Source organism: Bactrocera oleae, chromosome 6 (assembly GCF_042242935.1).
Source record: "Bactrocera oleae isolate idBacOlea1 chromosome 6, idBacOlea1, whole genome shotgun sequence".
In the NCBI taxonomy this organism is placed as follows: domain Eukaryota; kingdom Metazoa; phylum Arthropoda; class Insecta; order Diptera; family Tephritidae; genus Bactrocera; species Bactrocera oleae.
In genome coordinates, this window is record NC_091540.1 from 47,233,850 (window position 1) to 47,250,764 (window position 16,915).

Here is a 16,915-nt window from a genome sequence, read left to right on the forward strand (position 1 = left end):
TTATCATATTCAAAGAATTTGCTCTACTGCCAATCGCTCGATAGTATCCAATGTGAGAAAGTAAAGCTATTCGTTGGAGAACTAAGCCGATAAATATCTTCTGTAATAAATTCGAAACTATAATTTTTTTTTAATGCATGTCCTTTGTGTGGTTCTGACAAAAAGTTTTAGTATATATTATATATGTATGGAATTGTATAATTCTGAAACTATTTATTTATTGCCGCACATATTTTGTCATACATATACATATACATAGGTATATATATAGTTTAGAGTATCAGCTCCCTAACAGCCAAAAAGCCCAAAGGAAATTCATACATTTTGTTGTTAAAAATTCAAAAACTCTAATTCGAATTCTAACTTGTTTCGGTTTTACCCAAAATTTCAATTTTATTTGGAAAATTTCAAACAAACAGTATACAAATAAAGTACAATAAAAAGAAAATTAATGAAATTCATTTCAAATTTATCACAAGTAAGTGTGGGGCTAAACTAAATATAAATACAGTTTTCAAATTATTTAGTTTTTCAGTTACACACATAAAATAAATTTGTGCGTGTCTGCGTTTGTTTGAATGTGTGCACGTGTATTTTATTTATGGATTATACTGACAGAACTTTTTCGGTCGACATCATAGCGCCAAAGTCGGAAGCCGAAAAAATAGCATAAAAGCAAAAGTTTTGTGCCCCACTTTTCGCTACAAGCACACCGAGCACAAAAGTGCATAGATACACATAAATAAAAATAATGTATAATACTCGAAGCAAAATTAGATTCACAACAACAACAAAAATAACACGAATATTGTCTAGTAAATATTGACAATTGCCTGTGCACGAAGGAGGCGAGTGGAGTAAGTGTCGTGGTGAAAGCGCGCTTAAAGGAGGCCACATTATATTAAATAAGAGGATCACACAGACGCTGCAGGAAATTCAGCGTCAATAATCGCCGACCATAATAGAAGCCTGAAATGTATACAAACAATAAAGTGTCCGATGACATACAAAGTACTTAAATTTTAGTAATTTTATGCGCTGAGATGAGTGGTTTACGTTATTGATAGGCTGGCCAAGTGTTATGCGTTTGTGGGGTAAATTTATTTGATGACCCTGGGTATTGAGAGTTCAATAGATTGCTTGATGTTTAAGGAATGAGGACGAAAAATAATTAAATTTGAGACTCTATGACAGAATATAGTTAATATTTTAAATGACTTAAGCATAGTAAATTTCTTCTCATGAAAAAACAGCTTGATTTTTATACCCTGAACAGAGTATATTAAGTTTACCACGAAGTTTGTAACAACCAGAAAGAAACATCGGTTTGAGCCAGTGGACGCAATTTTTTATAAAAAATTCACTGGTTCACGATGACTATTTTATTTCTGATATGTACACCTATAGATGTCTTTCCAAAGGATAACTTGGTCCCAATCAAAAATACATAAATATGAAATTCTCGAACCGTTATGAATCGACTGGTTTGTCAACCAAATCAATATGTATTCATTCATGGCACCCCTTTTATTTTTATTGGCATCGTTGTGAAAGCGTGGCATTGTCATAAAAATAGCTTTTAACTCGCCAACGACACGAGTGATCTGTCGCCAACAGATTTCGAGCAATAAACATTTATGTCACATATATTTTTAGATGTTATGAGCTTTTCGTGTTTTTGTCACAAGCTCTTCTTTTTTCTCCATTATAAATTGTTTGCTGTCATTGCTGCTGTTTTAAGGATGTTAACATATCAAGAGCTTAGCGCTCAAATAGTCATAGTTTTGTTTATTGTTGCGCTTAGCTGTGTATGTATGACAAATTTTGCAGCATGCAACATGCGACAGCAACCTTCAATGTTGTTGTCTAATGCGAGTATTTTAGTCCGTAGCAAAATGCTGAAAGTTGCACTTAAGCTGAAGTGTGTTAAAGTGGAAAGGTCTGTGAACTTCTTACAAGTGTATTTACATATCTGAGGTGAATGGAGTGCAAATTTTAGACTTTCATAAATTTAATACTGTATAAAATGTAATAATTAAAAAACAAGTAAATATTATTAATATTTGAAAATTAATAAAAATGAACAGAAATTGACGCAAATGGCAAAAATACATCTGAAATAAAATTACTAAAAAAAATTTTATAAAACTTTAAATTACTTCTTTCCTTTGCAAGTAATCCAGTCCATTCATTGACGTCGAAAATTTATAGTCAGTTGAAAAATAAAATTTTATTTGTATTTTTTCTTGCTATTTTTAGTTATTGTAAGTTTTTGAGCGTATATATGTGTGTGTGTCTATAGCTGCTAGTAATGAATTAGCATGTTTGTTTAATTGTTGTTAGTGTGTCAATGTTGTCAATGCCCGCGCTTTTGCTATGCCTCATTGCCGACGCGGCACATCTCGCAGCCGCTATGTTGACGGCAATTCCACCATAAACTCGTATATATAACCATATGTACATACATACATATACATATATGTATATACTACATATATTAGTATTACATTTGCTTTTAATTCTTGATGCTGGTGATGTCATCGGTGCTTTAGGCACGCCACCACCAATGCCATTAACATTCGAATGTATTATAATCCACTACCTTTTGTTGCTGATTTGTGCGCCAACATTTGTGGTTAGTTTCGAATGTGTTTTTCCTTTTTCGTTTCTCTTTTCACGCGCAGTAATTAAGTTCATATTCATTAAACAATCTATTCTAGACCTTTACTTTATTTTCCAAATTTCGTAAACTAATTTTCAACAACAAGACTGCTCTGAAAGTATGTCGGCATTGATGACGGGTCGTTTTAAGTTCTTTTCATGTCCAATGAGTACTTTGAAATTATAGCAACGGTTATGAGACTCCTTTTACTGCAGATTTAAAGCCTAAATTCTGTGCTACTCAGTTTATTCCTAACTAGTAATAGAATGAAAAAATCGAGTACATAGTCAGAAATTTATGGTTGATTTGGTTAACTTGAAAAACTCATATGAGAAACCTATGATTTGGGTGTTGGTAATTTCGTGCGTTCTGATCATATATGTATATCTTTAGATATTAAACACTTGTTTGAGTTCTTTTGGTAGTTCGAAGATTTCCTTATATTCCTGGCGTTGGCATATGCCGTCGTTTCAAGTGTTTTCCGAAAGAATAAGTCAAAGTCATATGTAATCTCAATAAGCTATGTTGAATTTTCATGAGTCAATTTAATATTTAATTTGATGGATTAGGTTAGTCTAGAGACAATTTATTATGTGAGTGAGAAAATAGAAATCGAATCTATTTCTTTCTAGCTTTATTACGCATGCGTTTGAGGATAAAAAAATTATTTATATTGACACTGTTGTACAAAATGGCCGTTACTGGGCGAGTCTTCGGAATCACCGATTTAAAAAAATGCAGTTTCAAGAAATACCGACAAACCCGAACGATACTGGCTTCTATAAATTAATGTTTTACGCCAATTCAGATTGCTTTAAAAAAAATATTTTATAATCAACTGTTGTATTTAGTTTTCAAGCTGAGCATTTTTATATATCGATACTCAACAGAGGCCTGTAAAGGTGATCGTATCGCCGTTATTGGCGCAAATAATATATAAATTGTCTTATACCGAAAGCAAAGATGCTTTTACTTTCAAAACTTTTTAAACGATCATCAGCAGAAAATTTGCAAAAAATTTCAAAGCATACCAAGCCACGTTACATATTTTTACTTGGTACTACATGTACACAACTAAACTCATACACACATAGGTATGTATATATGCATATGTATCACATTATGTATTACACATTGCAAGAGAACTCTTTTAGAAACAAATTTATTTGCAACATTTTGATAATGTCGTAATTATTTGTGCATTAGAACTCGTGTCTGTCATTATCTCTATATTCCCTCATGAATATTGCTCATTTAAAAATGTTGTTCGTCAAGTTTAAATGTTTCAAACTCTTTTGTGCGCAGTTCGCTTTCGTATAAGTATATACTTCTATCAGACCAGTTAAATATACAAACATAAGTGTTTGTATCTGTGTATCTCTTATGTATCTTTCATGCTACAACAAAATGTATGCGGTCACCTTTTTCTTTTTCATCCACTGTTGTTTTTTTGATTGTTTGATATTATGGCGTTTTTGTTCGTTGCTTTGTATAGTTTGTCTTTTGCACGCAAACTTCATCCGGCGCTTTTAAAGATCATTCACATACCTACAAACATACGAAATAATTAATTCCAAATCTCAGAGATGAATTTTATACTCTCCAACATTCGCCTCTGCCTTCCCATACATTTATTTATTGCCTGTTTACTTCTTCACTTTGGATATATACCGTAGCTTACCTTTTTCTACTCTACCTCTTATTCTTCTTCTTCTTCATCTAATATTTATCAGCATTTCTTTTGTCTACAATGCGTCTGGTCTGTGCCGACACCGGCGTCTAACGCTATCAATTGCCCGTCAGCTTTATGCCCCAGACGCTCATTGCCTGCCACATCCTGTGGCACTTTTAATCGCATATATACTGCATATACATACGCTCGTTTAATCTGAAATGTCGGTACGCAATTGCAACCCCTGTGGGCTTTTTGAGCATTTTCCAGCAATTAAATGTTTCCTTACCGCGTTCTTCGCCCTCTCATACACTAACCCATACTAATTTTTGCTTATTTCATTCAAATGCCATCAGTTCTGCTGGCTTTGATTGGAACTTAAGGGTGTCTAATGGTATTCGTTATATTGAAGTACTGCGTTATCCACTCGTTTATTTACGATTGTAAATACCTCCGTATATGCCTAGGTGCGTGAGTTGTGCGTAGCAAACGGCTAACATCTCTTTGGTGGTTGTTTTCACGCATTCCAATTCAATATTCGCTACCCCAAAAAGCATTTGCAACTTCTTTGCTTTGGCGACGGTATTTGATATGCTAAGTAAGTCTATTTTCTAAAGTCGTTTGTTCACTTCCAAAATAAAGGTTCTATGTACCGTCTTTCCTCACTATTGCTTTAGCGCCGGTATGCATGCTAGGTTACGCAATGCTTTGTGGAATTTTCAACCCTCCGTGTTGCAGTAATTTCTATTCTATCTATGTGTTGTTATTTAGCCGAAAAATCTCCCATTCATTTCTTGGTTCGGTTATTGTTTACCTTCTTGCTGTGCGTGCATAAAATATCGATTATTTTTCCACCAATTTTCTGAAAGCCGCTGAAATGTGATCGTTGTGGAATTGAGAGACGAGATGTTCTGGCTTACCCGCTGGGTTTTGTCAAACATTTTTTCTATGTTTTGTAATTCAACACTTTTCCTTGTCTCTGCTCACCCTAAATATGTAATTTGTGTGTTGAAAGTGCCTCTAATTTATTGATTATTGATCGTCATGGATTGGTTTTATTTACAGCTTATTAAAATTGCATGTATATATTTTATGCTCTTTGGTTGAGCTAATATGTATAGTATCATTTGAGAAAGGGCTTGCCGCTGTCGTGTGAATTGCATTCGAGGAATTTGAGATTTTAATTAGAGAAAGTCAGCTGTTTGGATATTATAGTCTGTACTATTTTTGCAGGCTTTTGTAAGTTAATACTATTATATAAACGTTACGTTTTTGTAAAATATACAATTAAGAATTTAATTTGATGCAGTAGAGAAAATCCTTTTCTCTTTAAAAATAACCCTCACGAGTCGAAAGTGGCTACTTATTTTTGATCCAAATAAATCTTCATTTCCTGACAGTTCATGGCTCATTAGCATTCGGCATATACGAGTATTTAGATTAAACTAGTATTTACTGATAACAATTTCTAGTTTTCAGTAAAGTCTTCCAACTATTAAATTTGGTCTACAACCAAAGAAAAACTAAATTTTTTGTTTTTTGATGGGAATTCCTAACAAAATTGTTAACATTTAAAACAAATTGATCTGAAAACTTTGACAGATATGTCAATAAGTTTTTCGAAAGTATATAAATTATCCAATATTTAATATATACAACATAATTTACTAATTCATCGCTTACTTAAACATCTCTTACTGCTTTCTGACCTCCCTTACACCTTAACTAGAAAACACGTTAACTTCGGCTGCCCTGAAGCTATAATAACCTTCATAGGTTCAAGTTTTCTTTACAAGAACTTGATTTTGATTTGTTAGTTTGTATGACAGCTATATGTTATAGTGGTCCGATACCGCCAGTTTCGATAAATGAGCAGTTTCTTAGCGAGGTAAGGATAGGTGCAAAATTTCAGATCGATATCTTATAGACATGCAGACGGATGGACAGACAGGCAGATAGCCAGACGGACCTGGCTAAATCGACTCAGCCCGTGACGCTGATCATTTATGGATCTTAATATACTATAATATTGTTCATCCTTTAACAGGCAAAGATTGTTACTATATTTAAAGTCAATGTCATTTAGCTTAGTATGATTTTGTATAACATAGACCTCTCTAAAAAGCAGGTGACTCCAGTTGATTCTGAGTCTGAAAGTCTTATCTAGGTGTGATTATCATATACAGATCTCTGATATATATTTCACCTTACTAAGAAAGTCATAACTATTATATTAGCATAATATATCTTTATCAAAATATTCTAATACAAAAATCTCTAAAAATTGCAATTTAGTAATTAAGTCATAAACGTTTAAGATAGAGAGAGAGAGAGAGAGAGAGAGACAGAGAGAGAGAAAGGGGGAAAAATTTCCTAATTACTTTCGTCACTAATATTTGTTTATTATTCTAAATGAGTTTACGTTTTCTTAATTTATAATATTTCTCTGCTGTCTTATTGTTATTTAATCGCCACCTAATCTATTATTACTTTCAATAATGCAATAAATTTGTACAAAAATTAAACCAATAAATATGTAATTTCAAATAATCTTTTAGAAAGACCACAATCTTCCTTCTGCGTTTGCTCGTCATATTCGCCAAACTAATAAGAAATGCTTTTGCTTCATACTTTGCGTCAAGTGGCGTTGAGTCCACTTAAGCTACTTAGTGTCACTATGCTCAGAAGTGTAATTACGAGCTGAGGCTAATAGGATTTTAAGTATTTATTATTCTGGCAATGGTTAAACATTATTTGAGGAAAATAAATTGTTTGTTTAATATTACAATATTTCTTCGTGTTAGTTTGTTTATGGCTCAATATAGTCTTTTATAAATAATATTTTAATAAATAAAATATTTATTTTCAAATACTGAACGTATTTGTGCAGGATTACATATTTTGTTGTTTAATATTTTTCCGAATTTTTGTAGGTAATATTTTTTTTATTATTAGACATAAAATACTTTAAATGAAACTGAATTGCTGACCATGGCACACATTTTTAAGTAGGTATTTTGTCATATGGTTTTAACGGATAGGCTGAAAACATCGAATCGCTTTATAGAAAGAAAATATTTAAGGCGAAATTTCTATGCTGAGGTGTTGTTAGAGGTGATGCCCCAATTGTAGCGATCTTCCGACCTTTCGAAATCGATTTTCTATTACGATTGCTCGTTTGCTTCAAAATATGGTCTTGGCTAGTCTTTTCTAGCTGCATTTCCATTTCCTCAAAGTGTGAGTAAAGAAAAAAAAAATTCACAGCCCAACATGCACACTTTTGCCATCGCTTTCATTGAAATGTGATACGTCTGTAGATTGTGTGCTCGATCCTCAACCACTTTGCATAGAGCTTTTGCATACCTACATATAAATATTTATAAACGACATTCTCATGTCTACCAAGTATTTGAAAAGATACTCTCACGAAATTTCGCATAAAATACTATTTAATGTTACAATATTCAAACAAATTGTTCAGAACCGGCCGATCAAAATCAAGTTCTTGGCAACCGGGGCAACCGAAGTTAACGTTGTTCCTGTTTTTTATACCAGAAACACTCGCGCAAATTTAATATTTCTTAAAAAGAGTCGACTAAGAAGATTTTTTTAAGACGGAAGGATCACGGATATACTTACGAAAACCCCTTGGGAATTTTTTACACCATAATTCAAGTTTTTTCTTCTTCGAAATCTTTGGAACGGTTTCGTAAACTTGAATTCTAAACTGTCCAAGAGGCTTTTAGACATTTATTTGCTTTAACCTTTACTGTACAAGCTGCAGAATTTTAGCGCACTTTTAAGCTCGAAGCCTAAAGTATATAGATACAAATGTGTATTCATGCACAGTTATTGTACATATGTATGTATAAGTACATATCAAACAGTAACAGTGGAGCGAGCGAACGAGAATTCGTAAACAAAAGCAAAATTTCAAAAATAAACTTCTTCTGTGTATTTGCCAGCAACTAACAGTCGAAGCAAAGCAGCAGCATTTAGAAGTCTATCTACTATCTATGTGTATGTATGTGCCCACGTACTACATTGCTGCCGTTGTTGCGAAAACCAGTTGCGAGACAATAGAGGAAATGATTTTAATGCGTGACGCCGTTACAGCTGCCACCACAGTCGCTCAACAGCGGCGATAGATATTCGTCGCCCTTCTATTGTTGTTGTTGTTGCTGGCCAACTTACCTTGTCGCTGTTTGTGCACCTCTATTTTATTGTCATCGCAAATGTTGCCATTGCATGATTGCGATTGTCATTGTCGTCAGCGTTGTGCACTTGAAATGTTGTTCTTTTTTTTTGTATTGTGGCAAACAGCAATTTTTTCTACACAATTAGTGTTGTTGTTGTTGTTGCTTTGGCTGTCAGCTAGATTCGTTGGATGCTGCATTGGGTATATGGGTATGTGTGTGTGTGTGAGTGAGTGATGTTGCACTGCTTTGCTAGTCAGCGCTTTGTTGCAACAGAATTTGCTTGGTTGCCACAATAGTTACCGTTCTTCTTCATTGCATACCGTTGCCAATATTAATATTGCTACTTACATTTTTCTGCTGTTGTCAGATGGCTCAGTTGCATGTGATACTCGTATGTACAAAATATTTGTTGAGTGTTGGCTCGACCACCGATTTTTCGCCTCCAGCTTGCGCTGCCCTTTGGTACATACATATGGTACATATAAATATATATTTGTATGCTCTGCATTTACTATTGTATATATTCTTATATTTGTCCTATTGCCTATTCGTTGTGCTGTGCAGAGAAATGTTGCTTCAAATTGCGTAGTGATTGTTATGTAGCAACATTGTTGCTGTCTCCGTTGTCGTCAATCATCGGTTTTTGTGAGCGCGAGCTTCAAAGTAGCAATGTGGCGGGTTCAAGTTAACAAGTTGTAGAGGATTTGTCGCTTTCTGTGCTGTGGCACAGCTGTTGCAAGCAAGGCTGCAACTGAAATTTGTTGAAGAAATTGCTGGCATTTAAAGCAATAAATTACACAGACTCCGACAAAAAGTGGCGCTATAAATTGATTTGTGGACAGGTGAAACAGGTTGGACCATTTGCTGGACTTTAAAATTCCTCGGTGACAATTAAAGTTATTCACTCGCATGCACATATGTAAGGAAAATTGACAGAAAACTCTAGAATTACGCGATGTTTGTATGAATAGTTTTAATTTCCAGGATTCCAAAACGTCTTTACAAATAAATAACCAAATGCAGTGAATTTAAAATATATACATATATTTTTTAATTTGACGACAACAAAATTTGAAATAAAAAATTTTTTTTTTTAAATTTCAAAAATTTTCAAAAATATTTTTCGCTTAGTACTAAAAGCTTTGGCCTTATACTGCCCAGGTGACACATTTTCCAACCACTTTATTACTTCTTCATGTTTGTTCCCATTCGCTGTATCGTTTGAGTAGTGGAATGCACATTATCTGCATTGTCGCTAGCATTGGAGTCTGCAAAAGCATCGTCACTACTCCACACATGAATATCTCCGTATACAACTAACACTGGGAAATTTATTTGAAAAATAAAAACTAAACTGAACGCTCTTAAAATACCTAATAACAGATGCTTCTTCGCGAGGAACCTATGTATTTGCTTTGAAAATTACTTCGTGGAAAAGGTTAATATTTTTATTACGTTCTCTAGTTAGTCAGATTTTCAATACAATCTTTAAAATGACGTATTCCGAAAAGTTTTTTGAATTTAGTAATCCAACCATCACTGTCAAAGAAATTTCCCTCGTAGAACTTTGAATAAAACTTCTTCGCTATTGTAACGACAGCACTAATAGGGATATGATTTCGGGTTTAAGTTAGTCATAGACCATTTGTAGACGGACTGCTCCATTCTAGGAAGTACTGATTTCGTGCGCTGCGTTTTTGGAACGCGTTCCTTGACTTTAAATTCCAACCGACACTTCCAAACAAATCCACCACTTGGAATTTCATACTTCGCGAATATGGTTTTTACTGAAAGCTCCTCGGTGGTATTGTCCAAAATTTCTAATTTATTTTCCAATGATAAACGCTTCTTATTTGATATTGCACTGTGTTAAATACGTGATTTGTGTGTTAAAAGTGTGCCTAATTTATTAGTATATTGATCACCATAGATTGAATTTATTTACGTCTTATTAAAATGATATATATTTTATGCTTTTTCGTGGCGTGATATGCATAATTTATTTTGGGAAAGCGCTTGCCGCTGCCGTGTTAATTACAATCATGAAATTTGAGATTTTAATGAAAGGAAGTCAGTTGTTTATATAATATATTATAGTATCTTTGCTTTGTTTTTGTCATACAACGCTCTGTAAAATGATATTACGTTGGATAATTTAGTAAATTGTAAATTGTGCTATTAAGAGCATATTTAGTACCAACGTTAAATGTAATCCCATTCCTTTTAAATTCCAATTTCTTACTTTGGAAATATTGCATAATTATTTTTGCTCTGTTTAAATGTTTACCTTTGTTTGCTATTATATAGACAGACCACAGCATCTAACTAATTTTAAGCTAGTTCAATCCTTAAAGGCAAATTTCTACATTTAGTGAACTACCATACCCTATTTATCAACTGGAAAAACTGCTGACATTTAAAATTTCTTTAAAACATATTTATCATAAAAACTCGACGAACGCGTCAGTATTATTTTGGAACATATATGATTCAATATTTTCAATAGATCGGGTTCTTTCCCACAAAATTGTCTAACTCTTCTTTTCATTGAACAATTTCGAGATCATTTATGTATAACTTTAATAGTAAACCTTGCTGTTATTAGCTCTTTTTGCTGCTTTTACTTTTAAAATGATTCTTGGTTTTAAGTGACCGCTGAATAGAAGAGGATATTTGAAATTTTATAGCAGTTTCTATATCGCGAATCAATTATTCGATAATTTCTGCCATTGATATCTCAGGTCAATTTTTTTTTCTAAAACAATTTCTTTATAAAAACTCTGGTAGCCCTGACCTTAACGACTTTGCTGTTATGCGTGACTTTAAATGAAATTGCATTAAGGGCACACTTAGTATAAAGTTAAAAAAAAAACGCTTTTTTTCATTGTTCGATAAGTTATACCTTTAAAAATAACCCGCTTAAAATTTACATCGCGGTCTCAAATTTAATTTACGGCCTTAAGTGTAGCCGCTCCGTTCAATCAGCTTCATCAGTTTGTCCTTAAACGTTTTTTTTTCTCGAAAACCAGCAAAATTTTTGGTGAAATTCAATTTTTTTTTCATAATTAAAAAAATAAATTTCACTTTTACTTCGTTTAATTCCATATCGTAGTTTCTCTAACCTCTTTGAACTGTGAGCGAATTCAACGTATTTTTTTTTTAATTCCACTCTATTAAATAAATTAATCTAATTGTCTAATTTGATTTGAACTCAATTGCAATAAAGTCATTGAATGCACAGCAGAAATATTTCGCAATTTCCTCTAAATTCCATTAACCTACATTCTAGAAGCGCACCTAACGCACATCACTTTATATTATATATGGTATATATATATGTATGTATGTATCAATGTATGCACATACATAAATAAAACATGCACACAAACACACCACGCCGCTTTCGCTTCCGTCTACTTCTATTTATTTATGGTATTTCAAGCACTGTCAAGTGGCCGCTTGTAGCCGAAATAGTTCGGTTATTTTTAATTGCAGTCTGCATACAAACACAGGCAGACACAGACACAGCGACACATAAATCGGCACGTCAACCAACCTTTTTAGCTGAAAAAAACATTAAAGCAATTGTAATTGATTGCCAATTGTTTAATTAAATTTTAATTCGGATTTAATTGTAGACACTACGAGCTGAATATGTTTAGCGATTTCGTTTTCGAAGCGCCAAAAACGGATGTGCATTTTCACTTTTTCAAACGCCAACAACTAAAAAAAAATTGTAAAAAAGAATTATTTGATTAAATTTGGTTAAGTGCCGCTGGCGCTGATAGCACGTAAACTTGCTAAAAAATTTTGATATTTGAGTATTATTAATCAGTTTATGTATTTTAAAACGTAAAAGCTCATAGATAATCTCATATCAACAGTTAGCATAAAGTGTTTTCAATAACATTTTGGTAGCTGCTGGAAGCAGCGGCAGTGATTAAAATCATTTGAATGCATTTCCCTCCCAAAAAAATAAACAGGAAATTGTCGCTATAAATGTTTACTAAATTATCGATTGCGCTTTAGCGGTAATTTTCAAGTAACCATAATCGTGCGCCTCTGCACTACCCACTCAACTGTGAGCTTAATACTAGTAATATTCCATACAAAATGCTAATTTTCAAAACTTTATTAACTAACTATTGTTGAATGAGTTGATGTGATCAGCTAGCCACTTAGTTATGCTGCAGTTCAGAAATTTACTTTATTAAACTTTTTTCGAGTAGGCACGAGTGTGCAGTTTATTGCTAACAACTGTCAACTGTCAACATTGTCAATAATGATTGGTAAACCTTGTAAGCAGTCATACATATTTAGTTGCCCATTTATGGTTAGTTTATGATATTTTTTAATTCATTTAAAATGTGAAACTCAAGCGAGTTGTGGATAAATGAAATTCGTAAGCAATATTATTGATTAGTTGCTGAGGCACTTCAAAAATAATACAATATCTGAGGAGTCAATCGATAAAGTATTTTGGCCCTCTTTTATAATATTTATAACAGACAAGTACATAATAAGTAAGCATCGATGAAAATTATGCGATATATTTGTCACGGAAAAATTTGGAAAAATACACTTTGATGTATCCGTTCTCCCTGTAGCTAGTAACTAAAAAGTGGGCGTTTAATTTAATGTACCTATACTAAGTTTTAGCAAACCTGCTTCCATTGCATTAAATTCAAACTAAGTAGTAACAAAAATCTGTCAGCCTTTGAAATGTGATCCTCTACTAATACAAAAGCAGATACATAATTTCAAAGTGACACTTGTTCTCATCACTCATTTGCATATTCCTAATATTCACATATCCAAGTAAAAGTGTACTCATAATTTTTGTACGCTATATGGCGCTCGGTGTGTGTGGACGCCCATAGCGCATTGAAAAGTAAACAAACCTGTTGTGCTAGCTGATTGTAAAAAATAAATTGTTTTTATTTTCATATTTTAAATTTTGTTTCACTTGTTGTTTCGCCATTGAGCTCGTCGTCGCCGTCGACCACACATCCAATGTAAGGTTAAGTAAAAGTGAATTTCATACTGTTGGTTAAGGTGGCATACATTTAAACTAATGAGTGGTCCAATGATGTCATCCAACCAGTTTGTTGTTAGCTGACATTTGCCGGCTTTTGGCTGTCGCCGAAGGCTTTCGTTGACATTTGCTGACATTAATGCGCTGGTGAATTGCTGATTTTGTGAATTAACCATCGAAATATGTGCAGTGGAAATGGAAAAAATATTATAGCGTCATCGCATTATAGCCAAACTACATACCTAAGATACTAATAGTCTATTTTTAAATGAAAATTGTGTTAAAGTAAAATTGTTGGAATATGGTAGCTTATTTGCAGGTTAAAGTGCGTTAATTTATGGTTCCCCTGGCAGAGCCTAATATCCATCTATTTTTTTTATTGCTTACCTCATACAAATTCGTTAGCTTTTCATATTCTTTTTTCACATCCGACAATTTAATCGCTGAACAAGAACTTGCATTTACGCGACTGTGAGGTCGTTTTGTCCCAGATGCGCCACCGATTGATTCCATTGAATTACTTGCTCATAATAAATTGCTGCGACTGTATTGTAGAAGCTAGAACCGGGCACTGTCTAAGGCATATATGCTAAGGCTAAAAATCTTGACGGACGACAACTGTCAAAGTTTTCTAGAGTAAGGCAAGCTGGAAATATCTAGACGCTCTAAATCCAAACCTGCACCTGAACCCCGTGCACTTGATGAATTTACTAGAAACGTCATAAAAATGTCTAAAATTTTATTCAAGCTTTTTTAAATATTATAGGGTCTCCGACGTTTCTTTCTGGCTATTACAAACTACGTGCAAACTTAATATACCCTATTCAGTGTATAAATATCGTATTCTTCACACCGTCGTAATTCTTAGCAGCTGTGATTTGTTGTGACATATTCGTACATTCGAAAATGAAACTAAGCAATAAACTCTCAAATGAAAGCAGCAAAACAAAAATATTTTCTTGAAAATAGAATGAATAAAATAGACGAAATAGAAATGACTTTGAGTGTAAAAGCATTAGCCGATGCTTACCACATGTTGCATCTGTCAAGCGCTACAGCCATTCAACCAACCATACAAAACTTTTGAAATTTTGAAAGCCTAAAATGTACACATACATACAAATGCTTACTAATGTATAGGTATGCCATACATTTATGCGATTTATTTTTATTTTGCGTTTTTTGTGAAAATTAAAAAAAAAATGTTTTTAAATTTTTAATTCAGTAAAGTATGCCGCTTTTATTTTATTCACAAAACTATTTATTCTCAACCGAAGCGCATATAGTATCTTACCGGCACCTTTACAATTTCGGCAAGCAGCAAAAGCAGCATATGAACTCATAATCGTAAATATATTTGACTTTGGTGGCATTTTGAAATATTTATTCAGCATTCACCTAAGGCGACTCATCTCCGAGTACATGAGTGTGTGTGTTTGCGTTCTGTGTGTGGCAATCGCACAAAAAGCTTTGCATAATATATGTATGTATGAGTGTTGTTTTTTTTATAATTTTGGGACTTGGCGCTGCTCAATTCTTTTTTTGTTTAGTCAATATTTTCGCGCTTGCTTGTGACAGTCAGGTTGCCAGCGAGTGGATGTGGGTGCTGGCAGATATACTATATTTACAAGCGTAGTGGCATGCATGTGTCAGCGCGTCGCTACAAATTTTTGTATTCTAATTTTTCCTCATACTGTAAGTTGTGATTGCATATGTGTATGTGTTTTAGCACCAACAAAGACGGTCGAACGCGAAAACTTTTAGTGAAATGTGTAGCTGCGTTGCAGTGTGTTCCAATTAAACTAATTAGCTTCCATAAAGTAATGGTGGGGAAAGAAAGAAAATTTAGAAAATTTGTGTTATACAAATATAACTCGTGTGAGTTAAATAAATATTTACTTTGCGTCTTGCCATTTGGATTGCCTTCAAAAAACTCGTTTGCTGGCAATAAAATTATGATTTATGGCCAATTTTTCAAAAATGCCGTTATTCTTAAAATAAGTGATTTTTGCGTGTGTGCAATCTCGAGTACTATATAGCTGAGTTGAAAAAAAATATAAATAGTTTGTAGAAAATAAATAAAAATTAAAAAAGGAAAATAATATTTAAAAACAAAATTAAATTAAAACAGAAAGAGGTTAACTTCTACAAAATATTCCAAACAAGAACTTGATTTTGATCGATCAGTTTATCACTCAGCTATAAGATAGATTTACGGACAGACGGACAAGGGTAAATCAACTCAGCTCGTCCTGTTGATCATATAAATGTATATTTCATATGTTCTTCGACGTTTCCCTCCGTGTGTTAAAAACTTCGTGTGGCAAACTTAATATACCCTACTCAGCGAAGAATAAAATTTTATAAAATAATGAGTTTAATATTTGTAATTGAAAAAGGGTAGAGAACTCCGACTAGTCCTTACCCCATTAGGTTAAATATAATTTCAAATACTCTTACCACTTTTATAAAATTTCTTACTGGAGGTTAGAAATCTAAAAGTATAAAAAAATATTAAAATTACGAAATCGGCGTAAAATGATTTTTATTTACTTGATACTATGTCGTTGTCATCTGATGTCAAAAAATATACAATATATATTTCAAAATCGCAAGTGATAAATTTGTGGTCAAACGAAAGTGGTTCTCTAATTCTTCCGCATTTGTTCAAAAAAGCTGTGACTTCAAAATTAAATACTTTAAACAATATATTAAATTTTTTAAACTCAGATGCGCGCATATGCTCGTCTCAAATAAAAATAAATTTTATGCTGGCAATTAATTACTTTTATTATACGAGTACACATGTCCATATAATCCTTTCCATAACACATGCACAAATGACTACGCAAGTAAAAGAGTTTCCATTAATTTGTTGTTTGTTCTCACTTTTTCAGGTCCTTGCAGCGTATCCACCGAGTCCACCTAAAAGGTACTGTATCAATTTTGCTTGTACATTCGCGTGTTGATTGCTCGCCTGCGTGCGTTTGATCTATAAATTTAGACAACTTTCGCAACTACATGCAGACATACCCAACTATGCATATGTATTATGCACGGACTCATATCGTGTTATAAATAAACCTATACACATGCACATTGCTCACACGAGTAAAATTATTTCTCACTCCGCGGCGCGTGTCCTATTTATGTGGCATGTCTGCTGATGTGGCGAAATTTATTATTAACTAGCAGCGGGATACGAACGCCTGCATTGCTAAGCATATTACGCTTATTGGAGACTTTCCCTGTAAGGAAAATATGGATTATGAATACTGATTCAGATTATTGATATACATTTTACAATTGTTAACTTTACTAAAGACATTATTTATTATTTAAAATTT

At 33.2% G+C, this 16,915-nt stretch overlaps 1 protein-coding gene across 4 annotated transcripts in view; it reads left to right on the forward strand.

Moving 5' to 3' along the window:
- Window positions 1-16,915, forward strand: part of SP1173 (major facilitator superfamily domain-containing protein SP1173) — a 66,831-nt gene that overhangs the window by 12,808 nt on the left and 37,108 nt on the right. For 2 of the 4 annotated variants that reach the window (XM_070110938.1, XM_036372097.2), the window contains exon 2: window positions 16,466-16,500. The gene's annotated coding sequence lies outside the window, so the exon portion shown is untranslated. Of the gene's footprint in view, window positions 1-15,144; window positions 15,264-15,350; window positions 15,447-16,465; window positions 16,501-16,915 lie in introns of those variants that run through there. The other 2 variants (XM_036372098.2, XM_036372099.2) reach the window with 2 other exon arrangements.